Genomic DNA, 25,157 nt, shown 5'->3' with positions numbered 1-25,157 from the left:
AGAGTTTTACAGAAAATATAATGTATGTATAACTCAGTAATAAGTTATTGACATTATTTCCCATTTCTGGCAAAAAGTATTTGCAGGAGTGTCATGATTTTTGCACACGTCATTGAGTAATGATGGTTCTACTAGCATGCAAAGTGGATTTGCGATATATTTTACTGCTTTGTTTTTATTGATTTTTTTCTCCCAAGAAAGTCCTTAAAAAATAATGAACTTCAACTTTTTTTATTATGCAATCTTTTGACATCTTCGCTCAAACAGCGTTAGTACCAAGATTACCTGGTCCTTATCTTTCATCTGATGCCAACTAGAGCATTGTACATCTTACCTATTTTGTAGATAAGGGAGAGTTTTTTGCCCTATAGAATAAGGCACTATTTATTTTTTCTCTCTATCTTTTAAAGCAAAAAGTCTCTACAAACACAGTGTGTAGGTTTCAAATGCTGTAAAAAATTTATTGAAATTGGACTAAAAATAAACAAAAAATAATGATTTAGCTATCCCCTCCCGTAAGTCACCAGGCCTGGGTTGTATTAATATGTTAGTATTGTGCGAGGTTGGTGTGTTGTGCTACACCTCTGCCACTCTACCTGTGTTGCATTAATTTGCTAGCGGTGTGAGAGGCTGGCTCGCTGTGCTACACCTCCGTCTCTCTATCTGTGTTGTATTGATGTGTCAAGGTGCTGGCTAGTGTGCTGTGCTATGCCTCTCTCACTGTACCTGTGTTGTATTAATGTATTAGTGACCTGACCTGACTAGGTTGGGTGCATTGGCTTAAGCCGGTAGGAGACTTGGACCTGCCTCACATGGGCCAGTAGGCCTTCTGCAGTGTTCCTTCGTTCTTATGTTCTTATGTTCTTATGTTTGTATTGGCTGGTGTGTTGAGTTACGGCTCTCACTCTACTGTGTTGTATTAATGTGTGAATGTGAGGTATTAATGTGTCAGTTGTGTGTGATGGTACAATTCTATGCTACACCTTCAACTGGAGATTGAAGAAGAATGTAGTTGAAAAAAGCCGTCTCTCTATCCTAGATAGAGAGACGTGATAATTTTCCATTGAGATCAGTTTTGAGTGTTCTGTTGTTCACAGTCTAAATAAATGTCATAAATAAGGTACTAAACAGAAAAAATATGTAAGTTTTCCTATGGCAGTTATGTAGACAGTCAACGAAGTTTTTGCTTAGAACACCACGAAGCCACAGGATGATTTGAAAAATAGCTTATGTTATGGTTGCAAATGTGGCCGATGCAAATTAATGTGAACAGCAGTAATGCTTTGATCCTGCGAACAGAAAAGAACAACGGTACCTTTAATTTAAATAATGTATATTCACACCGAATTCGAGAAAGACATAGAAGTTCTACTTTGCCGAAATATTGAACAGAAACAAAAATAAATGTATTCACAATAAAACTTATACACGTCTTAGCTGCATATCAATATTTATAAATAATATACATCCCGGGGTTATACTTCATCTTTAGATATCACTGAAGCTCAGTTATGGCGTCTCCAGTTTACGGAATATACAAAAATGCTCCGGAAAACATACGTAGAGAATTAACACCGTTAATTCACTCTATTAGATACATTTCCTACGAAGATAAGGTTAATGTACTAAATCTACACTTTCTGGTAAAGTGTAGAACTAGGTGTGATATGACTGAAGAGTTCAAATGGCTACTTTTAATTTAGAGAAATATAATTCATGTGGTGAAAATATCTAAATAAGAAACTACTTTAAGTAATGTACTCATATTGGATAAATTTAGATTTAGTTACGATATAAGAAAGCACTGACTTTGCAGTCGAGTTATAGATGATTTGAAAAAACTGTCAAGTAATGTCATTGCAGCGAGTGTTTTGAGTTGGAATGCAAATATTATGGACAGGTACATGGTCTGAATGGAAGGCGTTTCTATTTATGACATTATCAGTTCATGCAAAGACATATGAAACATGACATTATATAATAGCTAAAGAGTGGTCAGAAATGCGTAAAGAAAATTATCATGGTCTGTGGCGAGGGAGTGAGGTTACTTGCGAGTGAGGTCTATGTGCGAAATGATAAAAGCTCTTGGAGGACGATAAGCTTTTAGATAAAATACCAAAACCTGTACATTGCGACGGTTTTATCAGGTATATGAGTGGAATGGTTATGTGTGAGGGGACCTGCGTGGAATGGTTATGTGTGAGGGGAACTGCGTGGAATGGTTATGTGTGAGGGGACCTGTGTGGAATGGTTATGTGTGAGGGGACGTGCGTGGAATATGTGTGAGGGGACGTGCGTGGAATGGTTATGTGTGAGGGGACCTGCGTGGAATGGTTATGTGTGAGGGGACCTGCGTGGAATGGTTATGTGTGAGGGGACCTGGATGGAATGCTTATGTGTGAAGGGACCTGTGTGGAATGGTTATGTGTGAGGGGACCTGTGTGGAATGGTTATGTGTGGGGGGACCTGCGTGGAATGGTTATGTGTGAGGGGACCTGCGTGGAATGGTTATGTGTGAAGGGACCTGCGTGGAATGGTTATGTGTGAGGGGACCTGCGTGGAATGGTTACGTGTGAAGGGACCTGCGTGGAATGGTTATGTGTGAGGGGACCTGCATGGAATGCTTATGTGTGAAGGGACCTGTGTGGAATGGTTATGTGTGAGGGGACCTGTGTGGAATGGTTATGTGTGGGGGGACCTGCGTGGAATGGTTATGTGTGAGGGGACCTGCGTGGAATGGTTATGTGTGAAGGGACCTGCGTGGAATGGTTATGTGTGAGGGGACCTGCATGGAATGCTTATGTGTGAAGGGACCTGTGTGGAATGGTTATGTGTGAGGGGACCTGCGTGGAATGGTTATGTGTGAGGGGACCTGCGTGGAATGGTTATGTGTGAGGGGATCTCCGTGGAATGGTTACGTGTGAGGGGATCTCCGTGGAATGGTTATGTGTGAGGGGACCTGCGTGGAATGGTTATGTGTGAGGGGACCTGCGTGGAATGGTTATGTGTGAGGGGACCTGCGTGGAGTAAGCCAGTAGACCTATTGTAGTGCTCCATCAACCTTATGTTCCTATCTTCTAATGAGTTCCGTCCGAGAACAAGTAAAATTGATAAGCTAATAAAAAGACAGTATGATACAAAGGTAACTTTAGCTGAGGCAACTTTCCACTTGAAAACAAAACTTTATCAAGTATACAAATATATATATATAGATGGGAGAGTAGTAGAGAAGGCGGTGAAAAGTCGTGAAATGCTCTCCTGATTATGTCTGGTCAGTGAACATGATACTTGTGTTTTGTTATATTACCAAGAGACACATAACACTTGTGGAGCAAATTTTTCCAGAAAGTGGGGGTATCAACCCTTTCAGCCCTATCAGCCCCTTTCAGCCCCCTGAGGGACTCAGCCCTCCAGAGGGGCTGATAGCCTCTCTTGCGCATGATCAGCAATTTAATTGGAAGCAGATGCTACCAGCGTGTACCAGTCAGAAGCCACGTACTCTCCTTGCAAGAGATCAGCGTTGCACCATAGTGTTCTGCAATTGAGTGATAGTGAATTGAGGAAAGCAGGAAAATTATGGATAACCCTGCACCCACTTTATTTACAAGTTGAGGCTATCATAAACTATCATCTATGCCCAGACAACAAGAAATCAAGCATCTTGTGTTAACTACTGTTGCAGTGTTTAGGCAAGAAAAGTAATAACACGGAAATCAGCAGATCCTTTGTAGGAGGACGCACAGGGCGGAAGCCGCCGCGGGGGGCGATCAGATTGATAAAAAACCTTGTACAAGGAACTCGTGCTTCGCGATAGCAGAACGGACAAAGACATAGTGATTTGCTCTTGTCTGTACATAATAGACAATCTCAACATTCGCGGTATAACAATTACAGTGAAGTGTACTTATCTTCCTGTTTTGACATTACTGTGAAAAAGACAAATCTTGAGGAGAGTAGTGTACCAGTGCGAGTGTTGCAAATTTCCAGACTAAGTGGAAGTCGTGTGACATTCCTAAGGACACTTCATAATCTATCAAGTCACCAATATCTGTCGTACATGGTGCACTCAACACCATAGCTCACGATACAAAAAGCAAGGTAAGTTTCAGTCTCACTTGTTGAATGGGGAAGCTGCAGTTTTCCGTCCTATAGACGGCAGTGAGGTGTGGGCTTTTGAACCCAAAAACCGTAAGCTGAGGCAGCATTCAGTTACTGAACAATATGCTGACATAACGCTCCTTTGGGACAATTATACTCATACTCACTTACTTATTCTTCATCCGCTACAGGGCTCTAGAACAACTGTTTCACGTCGGAGTCTTCTGGATGAAGCTGCATAAAGGCTGAGACAGCAACAAAGCTAAGTATCTCAATTCCTGTACAGATACATACATATATTCTACAAAAAAATTCCCTACAACACTACAGGACATATGTCCTAATACCACAGGACACATCATGACACTATTGGACACGTAGCAAAATAATAAAGGATGCATGACACTACAGGAAAAACAATATGAAAGTACTGACCTCCAAGCCTGAGCTCAGCTGCATCCTGAATAGTCTCTTGGTCTTCTCTGACGAAGCATTGGTACATGCCCACGTCTGCCCGGCCCACACTCCGTACCTCCAGGACGGACCCACCCTCTGTGCATGTGTGTGGAGGGACAGGAGGGCGTGGTGGGGCAGGAGGGCGTGAGCACCAATGTTATGTAGCGTTGTGGATAGCGTTGATTGCAATGTCCCACATTGTGCGTAGTATCTCGTAAAGGGGATGATGTCCATTATTGTCGTGATGTCCCGGTATGGGTGTGATGTCCCATCATAGGCGTAACGTCCCGTTGTGGGTATGATGTTCCCAGGTAGAGGGGCGGAATCCATCCAGGGAAATGAGCGTCAACATCAGTATGGTCAGATGCAGGAAATTGGGGAGAAAGGAAGAAAGAAAATTTAATTATTCTTGAGCCCAACAAACAGGTTCCAGAAAAAAATTGTAATTCCAAAATCCTGAATAATCCTGACTAATCCTAGATAATCCAGGCAGCTGGCTACATGTGGATAATCCTGGCAACTAGCCTGATGTGATTGAAACAACGTAGGCATTTTTACTCTTGCTGCCAGAGTGGAAAACAAACAGCAACACAGACATGACTGATTTTAACATCGTTTATAAATTTCGCTACGTGAGTTTCCCCTGTCCTTCCCCCTCTCTTCCCCCTCTCCTTCTCCCTCTCCCCTCCCTCTCATTCTCCCTCTCCTCTCGGTGACTGGTGGTACAATACAATGGTGATTGGTTTAACAGCAAACACCAGCAGGGACAGATAGCAAAACACACGTAATAATTGGTTTAACACTCAACAATAACAGTGATTGGTAGCACAACACACACGATGATTGGTTTAGCACCCACCAGCAGTGATTGCTAACTTCATACACACATGATGATAAGTTTAACATCAATCATCAGCAATGATTGGTAGCACAAAACACATGATTGGTATGACACCTATCACCGGCAATGATTGGTATCACAACACACACATAATGACTGGTATAAAACCTTTCACTAGCAATGATTGGTACCACAACACACACATAATGACTGGTATAACACATTCTAAAACTTTTCAGAAATCAGACGTCTAATATAGAGATACAACCAATAATTTACTTCACTGCCAGTAAGTGTATCCTTAGCTTCAGGAGCCAAAACTTGTGCCCATTGTTTTTCTATTTTTTTATTCATAGTACCTTTGTTGTTATTGATATTATTATTGATATTATCATTATTATTATTAATATTGTTATTATTGTTATTATTATTATTATTATTATTATTATTATTATTATTATTATTATTATTATTATTATTATTATTATTATTATTAATCATCAATTTTTTTTTCCTGTTTGAGTTCCTCTTGTTGTTGACGTAGTTTTTATTCCTCTTCTTGGTCCTGTTGTTATTCCTGTTCCTGTTGTTCTTTCTGTTCCTTTTGTTGTTCCTGTTCCCGTTATTGTTGTTATTATTATTATTATCATCATCATTATTATTTTCATAAATATTATTATTATTATGTATATTAACATCGGAAATATAATAATTATGGCTATAATAATAATAATAATTTTAATAATAATAATAATAATAATAATAATAATAATAATAATAATAATAATAATAATAATAATAATAATAATAATAATAATAAGAAGAAGAAGAAGAAGAAGAAGAAGAAGAAGAAGAAGAAAAAGAAGAAGAAGAAGAAGAAGAAGAAGAAGAAGAATTATAATAATAATCAAAAGAAGAAGAATTATCATTATTATTATTAACAATAACATCGTCATCATAATTATCATTACTGTTTTTAGGTATCTCTGAAGGATGTCTTACGAGGCTGCCAGATATTCCTCTTTTTGCTACCTCCAACTTTTCGATTACATTTTCTTCGTAACTCGAGAACGCCTCTTGCAATCGGCATCAAATTTTCAACACTTGCGTACGGTAACGAGGACCAAATTCTAAGAACATCGGGCATGTTCACGTGCCGTTCAGCAAAAGGTATTGAACCCATTCCCTGCATACTGCAATGGCTCTGATAACTTCCAAAATCCTCAGTTGCGGAGCTTCAAACGTTAACAAAAGTTCCCCATTGATTTGACGATTTTTGTTTTATATGACGATAAATAAATTTCAGTTTACTTCTGGTAACTCCAATATTTAATAGCTGGTGCAACATAGGGCCAACATAGTGCTTATTAAGTTTCATTTGCTTTCAAGAAAATTTTTTAATGAAATCAAATAGAAAGAATAGAATCTTTCGAATGTATGCCATAACTGGAGAATGACTCATCAGATCGAGCTCACATCTTCACTTCTGGTTCAGTTTCCCGAACACAAAAATCACATTGCAAATGGGTGGCATACGTTTCTATTTGCCAATTTTATTAAATAAACAGTGAGACACATTTTTATATAATAACTAAACACCATCTGACTGGTTTGAGAATTATACTGACAAGACCTGTAGACAGGATGATAACATAAGAACATGAGAAAGAAGGAACACTACACTAGGCCTACTGACCCATGCGTATAGGTCTAAATTTGAAATTATACTGAAATAGAATATAATCTGGAATAGATGGAATCAGATTAATTACTCGAAAATTAATTTTCTCACCGACTTCAAACTTTCACCATTGTTGAGTTTTATTAAAACAAAGCTAGTCTCTCTGAGCCAATTTTATTAAGAAAATTGTTTATGATAGCTAGTGTAGGTTTCTTGATCATCTTCAAAGGCTAAATGCTGGTGTATCTTACTAAGAGTTAGTTTTATAATAATTTTGAGAGGCTTCACTGCTAACTTACTATTTAGCTGCCAACTTTTTCAAATCAGGTTTTACAAGAAATATAAATGAATTATTTTTCTTACACAACTGCAGAGAATTTTAAATGGATGGAAATGTGAAAAAACCGGTTTTAAAAAAATAGACATCCGCAGATTAATTGTGTTTTTTAAGGTTAACGAGGGAAGTCTTTCTATTTTTTAAGATTAACGAGGGAAGACATTCTATTTTTTAAGATTAACGAGGGAAGACATTCTATTTTGTAAGGCTAACGAGGGGAGACATTCTATTTTTTAAGATTAACGAGGGAAGACATTCTATTTTTTAAGATTAACGAGGGAAGACATTCTATTTTTTAAGATTAACGAGGGAAGACATTCTATTTTTTAAGATTAACGAGGGAAGACATTCTATTTTTTAAGATTAACGAGGGAAGACATTCTATTTTGTAAGGCTAACGAGGGGAGACTTCTATTCTCTCAGAACATTTTCAGAACCATTTTTGCTTATTGTATCATAAACATTCATTTATTGTTCAAAGAAGACTTGTTAGATCAGCTTCAGACTTTCAACGCTTGTGTAATGTATCTTGGGCAAGATTCATGCAACTATTTACATATGCACAGTGCTACTTAGGCCAGTCCTGTATTTTTGCTTGTGTCCGATACTGAAGAAAGTCTCCTCTGATCAGCCATTTTGCTCTTTTGGCTTCGAAATATTGCATTATTTTTTAGGCTGGTGAGAGGTTCTTGATCTAAGGAACTGGATTACCTTCCCCTTGCTTGAATCGAATTTGAATGCCTCTCATGCACAGGCAATATTTGATCCCTGTGATTTTAGCGATGAACGACGCATCGTATAAAATGAGTGGAACGTTACATAGTTTAAGGTATAAATTTTGTTTGACTCTGTGCAAAAGCTAGAAAAGGCATCTTCTGGTCGGCTTTAAACTTTTAGTGCTTAAGCTCTTCCCTCAAAGGTAATAATCTCTTAACGTTAGGTTGTGTAAGTTATCTTATGCCTATATTATTAATCAATTTGGTTTTTAGTGAAATAATTGGAGAATGTCTCCTCTGACCAGAAAAAAATCAGTGTTTGAATTAGTTTGGTTGTCTTAAGTTGAACCACCCTAATGTTCTCTCATGTGTCTATAACAACTGTCTGCCCTTATATAAAACTTACTGTTTTAAAACCTGGTCAAAAAGTTTGGACCGAGTTTTCCGTCGTGGGTTCATGTTCATTTTCTTGTAGGAAACTGGAAAAATTAAAATCCGATTCTCATGCGATAATTTAAGTTCCATATCTTATCAGCTTCAAGGCTTCCCATCTCGCGATGATGCAGTCTGTGATGACGCTTCAGTCTTAATGAGCTTGTGTATTTTAGGGTGATGGTCTCTAATCTGATTATGGTGCTGATGTCAGTGTATTGTGGTGCTGATGTCAGTGTACTTTGGTGCTGATGTCTGAGTTTTGAATAAACTGCAGATGTCAGTGTATTGATTATATAACAGGTGTCAATGTATTGATTGTTTTGCAGGTGCCTATGTATTGTTTGTGTTGCAAATGAAATTGTATTGTGTGTTGCTGTCCTTGTACTGAAAGTGTTGACGGTGTCAGCATGTTGATTGTTGTGCCTTTCAAATGTGACTGTCAGAGTATTTGTGTTCCACGTATTAGTTTAGTATTTTAAATGTACAAGTGTATGATTACATTGTACACATCAGTGTGGTGATTGTTTTGCAGCAGTCAGTGTATTGACTGTTTTGCGTACGTCAGTGTATTAAGTGCTTTGCAGATACTACTGCATTGATGATGTTGCAGGTGTCAGTGTATTGATTGTTTTACATGTGTCGGTGTGTTGAGTGCTGTACATTTACAATTGAGTTGAGTCTTGTGTATATACAATTGTCCTGATTGTGTTGCAAGTAACAGTATATTGATTGTTTTGGAGATATCTTTGTATTGACTATGTTGCAGGTGAATAATTACATAATGCTTGCCTCACCACTAGTCCTGCAGAGTATTGATTGTTGCGCGATGTCAGTATAGTGACTGTTTTGTAGGTGTGAATTTAGTGATTGTGTTGCTATTAGTGTGTTGATTATATTACAAATTTAATATTATCACTTGCATCACAGGTGTCAAAGTATTATATTGCAGATTTCAACTGTCAATGTATCTGTGTGGTAATTGTGTTGATAGTGTCAACACAATTACCAAACAAGTATCAAGGTAACAGTGTAATGTATTGTAGGTTTCAATATACTGATAGTTTTGAAGATATACAATTCATCAGTGTTATGTGTTGCAAGTGTTGGTGTATTGATTGTTTTGTAAGAAATATTAATGTATGGACTGTGTTGCAATTCTCAGTTCATTCATTATGCTTCAGTTGCAATGGTGAATGTTAATGAAGAGACAATATAAAAAAATTCCCGTTACTGATACTAATTTTTTTTAATTATAATGACTATGGTCAATATATGGGAATGTTTATTGCACAATGGGTATTAAATAACACAGGAAGGTTAAATATTAAATAACTTGGATTGTTGTGTTAGTTAGTGGTTTTCAAAAGTACTTGTCGATAGTGTGTGTGTGTATGTGTGTGTGTGTGTGTGTGTGTGTGTGTGTGTGTGTGTGTGTGTGTGTGTGTGTGTGTGTGTGTGTGTGTGTGTGTGTGTGTGTGTGTGTGCGCGCGCGCGCGCGTGTGTGTGTGTGTGTGTGTGTGTGTGTGTGTGTGTGTGTGTGTGTGTGTGTGTGTGTGTGTGTGTGTGTGTGTGTGTGTGTGTGTGTGTGTATGTATTCACCTAACTGTAGCTGCAGGGGCCGATTCATAGCTCATGGAGTATGCAGCGCAAGTCAAACAAGTCAAAAAATTAGAGGAAGTGCAAGGGTTTGCAAGAAGACTAGTCCCGGAGTTGAGGGGGGTTGTGTCCTACGAGGAGATGTTAAGGAAACTCAGCCTGACAACTCTGGAGGACAGGAGGGATAGGAGGGACGTGATAACAACATATAAAATACCGAGATGAATTGACAAGGTAGATAGGGACAGAATGTTTCAGAGATGTGACCAGCAACAAGGAGTCACAACTGGATGTTGAAAACTCAAATGAGTCGGAGGGATTTTAAGAAGTACTTCTTCAGTCATATAGTTGTCAGGAAGTGAAACAGTCTGGACATGATGTAGTGGAGGCAAGATCCATACATAGCTATAAGAAGAGGTATGATAAAGCTTGTGGAGGAGGGAGAGTGGACCTAGTAGCGACCAGTGAAGTGGTGGGGCCAGTAGCTATAAATCGACTCCTGCAACCACAGTTAGGTGAGTACAAACACACCACACACAAACACAAGTTAACTAACAATTAACTAACTGCGGATAGTCATGGATCGAACCTGTCTTATTTTAGCCCGCCTCGTGATAGCCAGTCAAAATTAACAACGCTGTATCCACTGCTCCAACAGTGCTACGAAGATCATGTGCCCAGCAGCACCAGACATGTTTCAACAAACCATACCACGGGCGGGATTGAACCCTCGGTCAGAGAGTCTCAAAACTCCAGACCGTCGCGTTAGTTACTGGACCAGCTAGCCACAATAAGATTCATCCAACTAGGTATATTTCTACACCATGGGAAGGGTAGCATAGGCACCACTGTGACCACAAATACAAGTTTTTACAGACGAATCTCCAGCTAGCATGGCCGTGACGAACTCTAGCTCAAGTCCCCTCAATGCCGTCAACATGACTCACGAAATCGTAATGACACGATTGCAAGCAATCCCGCCCGTGGTATGGTTTGTTTGCAATCGTGTCATTACGATTTCGTGAGTCATGTTTCACCAAGCCAGGACTTACGTGGCTCTGGTAAACTCAAAACTAATTTCATTCTACTCCTGTTTATATATTATGCAATTATGCTAACATTATATAATTATGTCTCTGCATATATTTATGAAAAATTCAAAATTTTAATTATTTACATCTGCTGAAACAAACCTGACAATAATTCGCTAAAGAAAGAAACATTTTAACGTTAATTTCACTTTCTTTCTTTTCATAATTGAAAAAACCAAAAAAAAAAAAAAAAAAAAAAAAAAGACGGTCTGACCTGTATTCATATGTAGATGTAATGCAAAACCCTAAGTGTGTGATGTGCTTGAAAGTTCTTGGAAACCGTTAATTGAAATTCTTATATCTAAAAAAAAAAACACTAGGAGAGATTTCGTTTTACGCCTTAAGGAACAATGCCAAATTTGGCATCTCATCAGAGATAAAACTAATGCTATAAGCAACCTTACGTGTATCACAGAGGATAAATGCATACATGTGCAACAGTTAGGTACCAGTCTGTTGCACATGTGCCTTACTTACCAACCTGTCGGTACTGTAAACCATTTTAATATTCAATTTGTCAGACACTGCAACACAATGGTATCTTGGTACAGAACAGAAAACACCTTGGACAATTTTTTCAAGTGAGAATGACTAGATCTGAAAGGGATGTGATCTCTCTGTGATTACAATCTTTCTTCTGCCAGTGGACTACACCTCACCTTCTGAAAGTATATAAGTCTCCATACTGTCGCTTCAGTTTCACATTGTTTCAGATTATGGAACAAAATCTCTTCTCCAGGCAGAGGGACTGACCACCTCAAAACTACATCTTCAAGGGTTTTGGACTGATTACATCGTCTTCGCATCTCTACTGATTCTGCTAACTTTTCTATACTCGACTGAAGAAGCCTACTGTGTAGGCGAAACATTTCGGAATAAAGATACCTAACTGTAACACATGTGTCTTACCTACCAACGACGTAGACAAAGGCCGGGAGAGGTCTGAATGTTGCTGGGTTTAGCTCCGGCACCTTTCCTTTTCTTGTACGTCTTTCCTCCCCCGCCCCATCTATTCTTCAATTATATCTACTTTACCCTCACCCCTGGTGGGTCCTTACCCGTGAGTTCCTTTTAGCTCTAGGTGTAAATCAGACAACAACGTGCGAGTATCATTATCAACAACAGTTCCTCGTATATACATTATAACGTGAGTAAGGCAATGCAGCAGCAATATTCCCACTGATTTCACTGTTTTAATTGTAGTCTCTTTTTTCTTCATTATTTGTTCTTTATATCACTAGTTTATGTTATGCCATATTATAGGCTGGGAGTAGTGACATCAATCCTAGGACTAAATGGCTAAGAATCCCTGATCTACTCGAAAAACTTATTATGCATATCTTCTCACCTTTAATTACTATCCTCCCTCCTGGGGTGATGACATGACCGTCCTTGTACCAGGTGATGGAGTGTGAGCGTGAGCCACCCACCTCACACCTTAACACACCTTCACCGCCCGCGTCTACAACTACCACTCTAGGAGTCAAGTGAGCGGTCACTGGTGCTGCCCGTTCCACACGGATCTGTGAGTTACGAGGAAAGGATGATTAGTTGATGGGAGGGAGAGAGAGAGAGAGATTAATTTAAATACTACTACTGCTACTACTACTACTACTACTACTAATACAACTACTACTACTACTACTACTACTACTACTACTACTACTACTACCACTACTACTACTAATAATAATAATAATAATAATAATAATAATAATAATAATAATAATAATAATTTATCTCCCATTCCCATGGTACTGTTGGACTCTGTGGTAAAAGACACGTTCAACATAGCAATATTTTATTAATATTACTTGTGATCCCCTGGAAGTTTTGTTAAAAACAGGGAATATATTAGAATAGTGGAATATATTGCTTATATGGAAGACGAGGGTGAACCGGTGGTGGTCAGATGCAACCAGCAGAGGTGCTGCTGGTGAAGGTCATCTACCAATATAAGAGGTCAGGTGCCGCCAGAAGAGGTCAGGTGTTATATTATTAAATTTAAAAAACGGATAAGAATATGACAAATATACAGCGCTTCAGAATCTTTATTACGGAGACGTTACGCCAACCAGTTGCTTTTTCAGACCAGTACAGAGAATTATAATGGAGACGGCGGAAGACATGAAATAGACTGAGTTGTTCAGTTCCTCGCCCTTGAAAGAAAGTGATCGGTCCAATAGTCCTGAGGACTCCGAAGATGCTGAAGTTGGAGTCTTATGTACTGGTGACGGAGAGGTGAAGCAGATTAGAGATGGCGTCACTGTCGGGCGGAGTAGAGTAATGAAAGCAGGTCATGCCAATAGATTTAGCTGGTTCAGATCAAATGTTGGTGGGAAAGGTCAGGTGCTAGCAGGTAGAATCAGGTACCACTGGAACAGGTGGTTAGATGTCCCTGGGACAGGCCAAGCGTTCCCAGGTCAGAGCAGGTATCACTTGGAGTGTGACCTCGTTGTTTACACGAGTTCCTGTCGACCAAGTAATGATCCCCACACAACTTACATCATCTTGGTGAAATGTTAACTTTAACATTTTCCCTCAAAGAAGACCCCCATGACTAGCACTTGCAAACTCATGGCTTCCAGTAGAGCTTGGAGAGTCCCCTTCATTGCTGCTAAAAGAACTTGTATAGTGACTCCAGACTCAAGGCTACTAGTAGAACCTGTAGAATGTTTCCCGACTCATACTTGTTAAAAGAGTTCCTGACTCCTGCTATGATGAAGATTCGACTTTTGTCGTAGATAGTTATAGCACTGAATAGATTCTGACTAATATTTAAACTACATATCTGATGCTCATCATTATATGTATATATATATATATATATATATATATATATATATATATATATATATATATATATATATATATATATATATATATATATGTATATATATATATATATACATGTATATATATATATATATATATATATATATATATATATATATATATATATATATATATATATATATATATATATATATATATATATATTTATCACACTGGCCGATTCCCACCAAGGCAGGGTGGCCCTAAAAAGAAAAACTTTCACCATCATTCACTCCATCACTGTCTTGCCAGAAGGGTGCTTTACACTACAGTTTTTAAACTGCAACATTAACATCCCTCCTTCAGAGTGCAGGCACTGTACTTCCCATCTCCAGGAATCAAGTCCGGCCTGCCGGTTTCCCTGAACCCCTTCATAAATGTTACTTTGCTCACACTCCAACAGCACGTCAAGTATTAAAAACCATTTGTCTCCATTCACTCCTATCAAACACGCTCACGCATGCCTGCTAGAAGTCCAAGCCCTTCTCTCACAAAACCTCCTTTACCCCCTCCCTCCAACCTTTCCTAGGCCGACCCCTACCCCGCCTTCCTTCCACTACAGACTGATACACTCTTGAAGTCATTCTGTTTCGCTCCATTCTCTCTACATGTCCTAACCACCTCAACAACCCTTCCTCAGCCCTCTGGACAACAGTTTTGGTAATCCCGCACCTCCTCCTAACTTCCAAACTACGAATTCTCTGCATTATATTCACACCACACATTGCCCTCAGACATGACATCTCCACTGCCTCCAGCCTTCTCCTCGCTGCAACATTCATCACCCATGCTTTTCCTTTGTGCTAGGGGAGTAACGGCGTGGGGCGCTGTGGCGTCTTCAGATTACTTTTCACTCTACTGAGAGTGACACTGACGCTAGGATAACCAACAAAGAACGATCTGTGCGTTAGTGTGAACAAAGTATCTCATAAACCACAATAAACACTTAAGAGAAGTGTGATCAGCTTCTTTAGTGTTAAGACTGTGAACAATAAAGACAAATCTTGTGGAACATAGTGTACCAGTGTGCGTATTCCTAGACTATGGAAGACGTGGACATCCAAGGACACTTCAGCTTCTATTAAGTCACTGATATCTGTCGAAGGTGTGAAGAACACCATAGCTCACGCTACAAGAGCAAGGTAGGTTACGAATTTCTTGTAATACGGGGGACTGCGCAGTTCTTGAGTCGCAAGGAGTTTGTAATCAACCTATAGTCGGCAGTAAGGTGCGGACTTTTGAGTCCAAACAAGTATGTAATTTGTCAGCCCTCAGTGAATGAAATATGCTGACATAACACCCCCTAGGGGTAATTTATAATCTTACAAATTATAACTCATTTACAGCCCGTTGAGAGATGACTTCGACAGCTTCTCAAGACCTCGTCTGCAGGGGCGGCTGTGCAGGCGATGAGCTGTCTTTCTAAGCTAAGTACAAACTCTTTAAACTTAGCTGGTAATGCCATTTTTCAACAGTCCCTTAACACTTCTGGAGTACTCTCTCAGTTATCCAGCACCGTCTGCCGAGACTCTTGTGTTCATAAGTAGTAATTTCATTCAGCAGGTTTGGGACTAATCCCTCCAGTATTTTCCAGGTGTAGATCACGATGTATCTTTCTCGCCTACGTTCTAAGGAGTACAGGTCTAGGGACTTCAAGCTCTCCCAGTAATTTAGGAGCATGAGCTGCGAAGATTCTCCGTACATTTTCCAACTCAGTTTTTTTCGCCTGCCTTGAAGGGGGCTGTTGCTACACAGCAATACCTGAAAAGCGCCATCAGTGGATTAGCATCCCTTATTTTGAAGGCTCTACTTACGATAATAACGTTGCTGTGCTCCTTGAACATGAGATCTTCCGAATTTCTCATTCCCATGTCTCTCATATTTGACATGCATTCTGATGAGTGGTTGGAGTTTGTCTTGTACTTCTGCATTACCAAGGTTGGTGAGCTCATGTATAGTTTCGTCAAGATTCATCGTCCTGTCATGATAACCGTTGCTGAAATATTTTTGGATGACAGAACTCAGGAATATTTTGCTTGAATTGCTAAATCCGACGAGATTGGGAAGTTCAAGGAGGAGGAGACCTTGCCGAATATTTTTATAAAAGTGTACATGTCTAGCCCATTGATGTTATCACTCCTAATTACCTGGAAATGATATCTTAAGGCTATGCATAAACCTTAGATCCTCTGTACTAACATATGCAATGTACAGACCTAAAAGGCAACATGCAAGCAATATCGACTTCCTGATGGAAAATGTTGACTCCCATCTGCTTCAACGAAAATATCATCATATTATAATTGTTGGTGACGGAGGAATTTTGATGAACACCTTGTAGTGTTTGACAAAAAAAAAAAAACATTTTTGACGTCCCAGGTCATATCCCAGGTCGGCTCAAAAAAAAAAAAAAGAAAAAAAAAACTTTATTGACGTCGCTGATCATATCTGAAGGAACAGTCAGTTGCTAACTTCTTGGCTATGTTGGATCATCTGGCCACAAGGTCTTTACGACACTGAGGATACAAGTAGAATGAGGTGAAGAATCACGAAGCACATCCTGGTTGTGAGGAAAGAGAAAACTGGGCGACCCTTTGCTCGGAGCTTGCGCCGTCGATTGGAATGCACTATTCCAAGTGAATGGCTTCACTAAACATATCCTTAATCTCCAGCACAGATACATCCATCACCGGACGTATGTGACGAAACCTTGATTTGGGTTTCGGTGCCGAGAAACTTCTACTGCTACGTCCAAGGCTTGGAGAAGTTGTAGGAGGTATCCCACTATCTCTTAAAGGAACTTGCAAAGGCAAGCCTGCCGGCAAATAGAAAAAGTCAAAAACTGAATTATATCCAGGTGCCAGGTTGTTAGAGGTGACGCTAAAACATGATGAAGTATATCTCTTTCTTAAATCCCTGGACTAACAAAAGGCTGCGGGTCTTGTTAAGATGAGCCAAATAATGCTGAGTGGATGTGCAGACCAGATATCATCAGCCTTAACTCGCATCTATCAGCGCTGTGTATCACTGCGTAAATGGCTTTCTCTGTGAAAAGAGGCATTTGTAGCCCCTGTTCCCAAGAAGATGAGAGCGGAACTCAGTTACTGCAAGGTTCTTGAAACAATAATCTCATGGCAGATGAGAGCGTTTTCTTCGAATACCACTCACTCCTTTATGACTGTCAATATGGCTTTATAAAAGGTTACTCTGCTGCTGAAGTGCTGTAAAGCATTCCACTATATGTCACAGGTCACTAGAGCAATCCAAGAAAAGCTGTATAATAGCTTTGGACATTACTGGCTCTTTCAACCGAATATAACACCAGGGCCTCAACAAAACTGCAAGTATTAAGAATTTCTGACTGTGTACTATGCCTCCTAGTTGAATACCTTCGAGTTAAATATCTACGAGTACTTCTCGATGGCACAGAGAGAACAAGACACTCAATCGATGCCAGTATGCCACAAGGAAGTGTGCTGGGCGATCAATATTTATGAAGTGTCTACTTTAATGACATTGCTCAATCAATACCTGAGTCACATGCCTATGCAGACGACTGTACTCTGACTTTTACTTATCCAAGACAGAAAATGTCAGCTACTCTCTCTTACATCAATCACTAGCTTACAGCTTTATCAGCCTGAGGAAAATGATGGAAGGTTTCACTTGCGTCTGAGACAATACACTTGATGATGGTAATGTTGGAGCAGTGGTAAGAATGAATGGGAGAGTGTTGGAACCGGGGGATGATGTGGATACTCACTATAAAGAACCACGTCATAAATCTTCCAAGCAAGATGTATCTGGTGCCTGCACGACAGTAGAGGCTAAGATTCTGTACAAGACACAAGTACGGTCAAACCTCGAGTATGCTCCACTTTCTTGGACTGTCTAACCCCCCCTCTCCACCCATTTCATTTCATGTACAGCTTCTTTACAGAATACAGAACAGAGTAAAACAACTAATCCCTGATCCGAACCCGACCTGGATGGATCTGTCATTTCAATTTCAGCAGAGCCTTTAACACTGGAGAGGTATGGGTGGTGTTACTGTTATATACAAGGGAGTGAGGGCACCTTATTTAGAAATAAATGCTAAAAAATAAAAAAAAAATTGATTTTATTGTATTTTCTTATTGAAAAATAGTGCATAGTTTTAGCAACATTTTTTGCTTTAGTGGTTTGATTATTATCTTTTTATACACTGCTATGACGCCATCATAATGCCACAATCATGCAAATAGTGTTCTTTTAGTTATAACTGTATTTATTATTAATATTGTCATTTTATTTGAATGTTTGGGAAAAAACATGACATTTGCTGCAGCTGGTGGAGGTGAGAGAGTGAGGAAGATGACTGAGTGTGGAAGATGACTGAGAGTGAGGAAGATGACTGAGAGTGAGGAAGATGAGTGAGAGTGAGGAAGATGAGTGAGAGTGAGGAAGATGACTGAGTGAGGAAGATGACTGAGAGTGAGGAAGATGACTGAGAGTGAGGAAGATGAGTGAGAGTGAGGAAGATGACTGAGAGTGAGGAAGATGACTGAGTGAGGAAGATGACTGAGAGTGAGGAAGATGACTGAGTGTGGAAGATGACTGAGAGTGAGGAAGATGACTGAGTGAGGAAGATGACTGAGTGTGGAAGATGACTGAGAGTGAGGAAGATGACTGAGAGTGAGGAAGATGAGTGAGAGTGAGGAAGATGACTGAGAGTGAGGAAGATGACTGAGTGAGGAAGATGACTGAGAGTGAGGAAGATGACTGAGAGTGAGGAAGATGACTGAGAGTGAGGAAGATGAGTGAGAGTGAGGAAGATGAGTGAGAGTGAGGAAGATGACTGAGAGTGAGGAAGATAACTGAGAGTGAGGAAGATGACTGAGAGTGAGGAAGATGACTGAGAGTGAGGAAGATGACTGAGAGTGAGGAAGATGAGTGAGAGTGAGGAAGATGACTGAGAGTGAGGAAGATGACTGAGTTCACCCTGGTTGTGTCAGGCAGTGTTGTTCACCCTGGTTGTGTCAGGCAGTGTTGTTCACCCTGGTTGTGTCAGGCAGTATTGTTCACCCTGGTTGTGTCAGGCAGTGTTGTTCACCCTGGTTGTGTCAGGCAGTGTTGTTCACCCTGGTTGTGTCAGGCAGTGTTGTTCACCCTGGTTGTGTCAGACAGTGTTGTTCACCCTGGTTGTGCCAGGCAGTGTTGTTCACCCTGGTTGTGTCAGGCAGTGTTGTTCACCCTGGTTGTGTCAGGCAGTGTTGTTCACCCTGGTTGTGCCAGGCAGTGTTGTTCACCCTGGTTGTGTCAGGCAGTGTTGTTCACCCTGGTTGTGTCAGACAGTGTTGTTCACCCTGGTTGTGTCAGACAGTGTTGTTCACCCTGGTTGTGTCAGACAGTGTTGTTCACCCTGGTTTTGTCAGGCAGAGTTGTTCACCCTGGTTGTGTCAGGCAGTGTTGTTAACTTATAAGTTAGTTAAGATGCCCCCCTCTGTCTCTCTCTCTCTCTCTTTCTCTCTCTCTCTCTTGTTTGTGTGTACAAGAATCATCTGAGGACCTTTATTGTAAGTTAAGAAGGTGGTCAAAATTCGATACAAGAAGTTTCCCTAAAAAATAGAGAAAAAAACTAATTTTGGTATATCAACACTGTAGCAACGTTTTTGACAAAGTTGTCAATACTTACGATGGTGTTGTTGACTTTACATGAATAAGTAAACACTTACGAAAAATTGTCTAGAGGAAAATGAACAACATATCATTAAATATATATATATATATATATATATATATATATATATATATATATATATATATATATATATATATATATATATATATATATATATATATATATATATATATATACATATATTTTTTTTTGTGGGGATTCATGAATAATGTGTACCAAAAAATAAAAAAAATATTTTTTATAATTAATGAAGAAAAAGTAATAGGAGAATAACTTAATTTTGAGAAAAATCACAAGATGTGATTGATGGCCACGATACGTCATTGTTGTCCTTCCAACATTGTTGACATGTAGTGTACAACCTTCCAACATTGTTGACATGTAGTGTACAACCTTCCAACATTGTTGACATGTAGTGTACAACCTTCCAACATTGTTGACATGTAGTGTACAACCTTCCAACATTGTTGACATGTAGTGTACAACCTTCCAACAGGATACTCTAGAAGTCCAAGGATTCCAGCAGACAACAATCCAATAGCTATGGAACTGGGAGTAAAGTAGACCAACATACCATTCTTTGTGCAAGAAAGGTATAAAATACCGACAATATGAAAGTTAAGACACATGTGCAACATCTGGATATCTTTATTGTAGACGTTTCGCCATCCAGTGGCTTTATCAATACAGATTCTAGGACATAATAGGAAGACAGTAGAACTATATACAAAAGATGAGGTAATCAGTCCCTCGGCCTTGGAGTTAGTGTTCACAGCATCGTGGTGGAGGAGAATCTGGAGCAAAGGCAAGAAGACTGGCGGTTATATAGGCTCCAGATTCTCCTCCACCACGATGCTGTGAACACTAACTCCAAGGCCGAGGGACTGATTACCTCATCTTTTGTATATAGTTCTACTGTCTTCCTATTATGTCCTAGAATCTGTATTGATAAAGCCACTGGATGGCGAAACGTCTACAATAAAGATATCCAGATGTTGCACATGTGTCTTAACTTTCATATTGTCGGTATTTTATACCTTTCTTGCACAAAGAATGGTATGTTGGTCTACTTTACTCCCAGTTCCATAGCTATTGGATTGTTGTCTGCTGGAATCCTTGGACTTCTAGAGTATCCTGTTGGAAGGTTGTACACTACATGTCAGCAGTGTTGGAAGGTTGTACACTACATGTCAACAATGTTGGAAGGTTGTACACTACATGTCAGCAATGTTGGAAGGTTGTACACTACATGTCAACAATGTTGGAAGGACAACAATGACGTATCGTGGCCATCAATCACATCTTGTGATTTTTCTCAAAATTAAGTTATTCTCCTATTACTTTTTCTTCATTAATTATAAAAATATTTTTTTTATTTTTTGGTACACATTATTCATGAATCCCCACAAAAAAATATATGTATATATTTATATATATATATATATATATATATATATATATATATATATATATATATATATATATATATATATATATATATATATATATATATATATATATATATATATTTAATGATATGTTGTTCATTTTCCTCTAGACAATTTTTCGTAAGTGTTTACTTATTCATGTAAAGTCAACAACACCATCGTAAGTATTGACAACTTTGTCAAAAACGTTGCTACAGTGTTGATATACCAAAATTAGTTTTTTTCTCTATTTTTTAGGGAAACTTCTGGTATCGAATTTTGACCACCTTCTTAACTTACAGTAAAGGTCCTCAAATGATTCTTGTACACACAAACAAGAGAGAGAGAGAGAAAGAGAGAGAGAGAGAGAGAGAGAGAGAGAGACAGAGGGGGGCATCTTAACTAACTTATAAGTTAACAACACTGCCTGACACAACCAGGGTGAACAACACTGCCTGACAAAACCAGGGTGAACAACACTGTCTGACACAACCAGGGTGAACAACACTGCCTGACACAACCAGGGTGAACAACACTGCCTGGCACAACCAGGGTGAACAACACTGCCTGACACAACCAGGGTGAACAACACTGCCTGACACAACCAGGGTGAACAACACTGCCTGACACAACCAGGGTGAACAACACTGCCTGACACAACCAGGGTGAACAACACTGCCTGACACAACCAGGGTGAACAACACTGCCTGACACAACCAGGGTGAACAATACTGCCTGACACAACCAGGGTGAACAACATTGCCTGACACAACCAGGGTGAACAACACTGCCTGACACAACCAGGGTGAACAACACTGCCTGACACAACCAGGGTGAACAACACTGCCTGACACAACCAGGGTGAACAACACTGCCTGACACAACCAGGGTGAACGACACTGCCTGACACAACCAGGGTGAACAACACTGCCTGACACAACCGGGGTGAACAACACTGCCTGACACAACCAGGGTGAACAACACTGCCTGACACAACCAGGGTGAACAACACTGCCTGACACAACCAGGGTGAACAACACTGCCTGACACAACCAGGGTGAACAACACTGCCTGACACAACCAGGGTGAACAACACTGCCTGACACAACCAGGGTGAACAACACTGCCTGACACAACCAGGGTGAACAACACTGCCTGATACAACCAGGGTGAACAACACTGCCTGACACAACCAGGGTGAACAACACTGCCTGACACAACCAGGGTGAACAACACTGCCTGACACAACCAGGGTGAACAACACTGCCTGACACAACCAGGGTGAACAACACTGCCTGACACAACCAGGGTGAACAACACTGCTTGACACAACCAGGGTGAACAACACTGCCTGACACAACCAGGGTGAACAACACTGCTTGACACAACCAGGGTGAACAACACTGCTTGACACAACCAGGGTGAACAACACTGCCTGACACAACCAGGGAGAACAACACTGCTTGACACAACCAGGGTGAACAACACTGCTTGACACAACCAGGGTGAACAACACTGCTTGACACAACCAGGGTGAACAACACTGCCTGACACAACCAGGGTGAACAACACTGCCTGACACAACCAGGGTGAACAAAACTGCTTGACACAACCAGGGTGAACAACACTGCTTGACACAACCAGGGTGAACAACACTGCTTGACACAACCAGGGTGAACAACACTGCCTGACACAACCAGGGTGAACAACACTGCCTGACACAAACAGGGTGAAATAACTTGGGTATATCAAGTTATTTCTGGCATGACCAAGGTGATTATCAAATGGTATACAATACCGACAGGTTGGTAGATAAGACACGTAGGCAACATTTATGCAACTTTATTCCGAAACGTTTCGCCTACACAGTAGGCTTCTTCAGTCGAGTACAGAAAGTAGGAGTGAGCAGTAGAGATGTGAAGACGATGTAATCAGTCCATCACCCTTGAAGTCGTTGATTTGAGGTTGTCAGTCCCTCAGCCTGGAGAAGTTCTGCTCCAAAGGTGAGCAAGGATATCCTTGGTTCAAGCAGTTGTGAATAAAAGTCCTTAATACGACAATGTTGACCAGGTTATCCCAGATACGACCATCGTAACGAAGACTATCACTTGGAATGAATGAGTCTAGCTATTTCTGACATGCCTTGAGTGAGCAAGAATATGTACGACTCGAGCAGGATGAGGAAAAGTATCGTAAATATGATAAGGGTGAATAATGCTATCCCTGACTAAGCCATGGTGAGAAAAGATATCCTTAACTCGAACAGAATGAACAAGGATTTCCCTGAAACGACCAACGTTAGTAAGGATATCCCTGATACAACAAGAGTGAGCAGGGATATTCGGGACCCCACCAGAGCCTGATGAACTATCCCTGATACGACCACAAATACTAAGGGTGAGACAATATGAAAATTAACAAGAACTGTTTTAGCTATAATTAGCGCAGTCTGAGTTGTTACCTCTTCAAGGCTATATCGCCTGGTGAATATATCACATCTGGTGAGATTCACTGCCTCAGTTATAGCAGAGAGAAAATGAAAAAAGTTTATATCACTACCTGGTAATGGCAATTAACTTTACAAACAAAAATGTGTCGCTTCACCGGACTGTTGATTACGTCATACACACACACACACACACACACACACACACACACACACACACACACACACACACACACACACACACATAATGGCCAGCATTACCCATCTCCCCCACAATGACTTTACCTACAACACTATCACCAATCACTATACCCATACTGTCCACTGCATGCAGATCGTTCACTACACACAAACTGCTCACTATACAACCGCTCACTAACCTCCATCGTAGCTTGTCCGGCCTCGTTTGAGGCCTCACACACCAAGCTTGTCTTGTCGTCGGGAGTGCCGTGGGCAGTGGGGTCTAGCAACAACACACCTCCATTACCCCAAATCTTGGTGCCGCCCACCTCGCCGCTCCTGGTGACACTCACTTTGCCACCCGTGGTGCTGCCTGCCGTAGAACTTGTGCTAATTGTCTCCTTCTTCCCTCCGAGCTCCCTCCACCACCTAGAAAACAATATAAACCACCCTGTTAAGAATTGATACTTTTTACACACACACACACACACACAGGTAAGAAGAGATATGATAAAGCTCATGGAGCAGGAAGAATGACCTAGTAGTGACCAATAAAGAGGTGAGGACAAGAGCTGTGACTCGACCCTTGCAACCACAACTAGGTGAGTACACAAGCACACACAGTGAAGAGGCGGGTCCACCAGTTATGAATCGAACCCAGCAACCACAATTAGGTAAGTACAATTAGGTGAGTGCACACACATACAATTCATTAAAAACCGGTGTGAATCTGAGGAAATGGAAGGAATGGACAGACTGAGCGAAAGGGACAATTCAGTCTGGGGGCCTTAGGGTTGTAATAGCAGTGATGTATAACCCGCCACAGAACGGCAGGAGGCCAAAAGAAGAATATGAAGAGAGCAACAGAGCAATGGTGGGCACACTAACTGAGGTGGCTAGAAGAGCTCACGTGGGTAGAGCAAAGTTACTGGTTATGGGTGATTTTAGTCACAAGGAAATTGACTGGGAAAATCTGTAGCCACATAGGGGTCGTGAAACATAGAGAGCCAAAATGATGGATGTGGTACTGGAACACCTCGTGCATCAACATGTTCAGGACACTACCAGAGAGAGAGAAGTATGGATGAACCAGCAAGACTGGACCAAATATTCACCTTGAGTAGTTCACACATCATGAACAGTACATTCAAAATGCCCCCTCAGAGCTAGTGATAACATGGTTCTGAGCTTTGAATACATAGTTGAGCTACAAGTGGAGAGGGTAGCAGGAGTAGGATGGGAAAAGCCAAACTACAAAAGGGGGAACTACAAAGGCATGAGGAACTTCCTGCAAGAGGTTCAGTGGGAAGGAGAATTGGTAGGAAAATCTGTAAACGA

The 25,157-nt window shown here is 40.4% G+C and overlaps 1 long non-coding RNA gene across 1 annotated transcript; it reads right to left on the bottom strand.

Annotated features, from left to right (window-relative positions):
* Positions 1 to 4,546: 4,546 nt before the first annotated feature.
* Positions 4,547 to 24,218, bottom strand: LOC138854058 (uncharacterized). Its single transcript, XR_011393254.1, has 3 exons — positions 24,020 to 24,218; positions 12,600 to 12,774; positions 4,547 to 4,650 (listed from the first exon to the last, which is right to left on the bottom strand). It is a non-coding gene; the product is annotated as an uncharacterized lncRNA (long non-coding RNA).
* Positions 24,219 to 25,157: the final 939 nt, after the last annotated feature.

Source organism: Cherax quadricarinatus, chromosome 48 (assembly GCF_038502225.1).
Source record: "Cherax quadricarinatus isolate ZL_2023a chromosome 48, ASM3850222v1, whole genome shotgun sequence".
NCBI classification, from domain to species: Eukaryota; Metazoa; Arthropoda; class Malacostraca; order Decapoda; family Parastacidae; genus Cherax; species Cherax quadricarinatus.
This window is presented reverse-complemented; position numbering and strand designations above follow the sequence as displayed.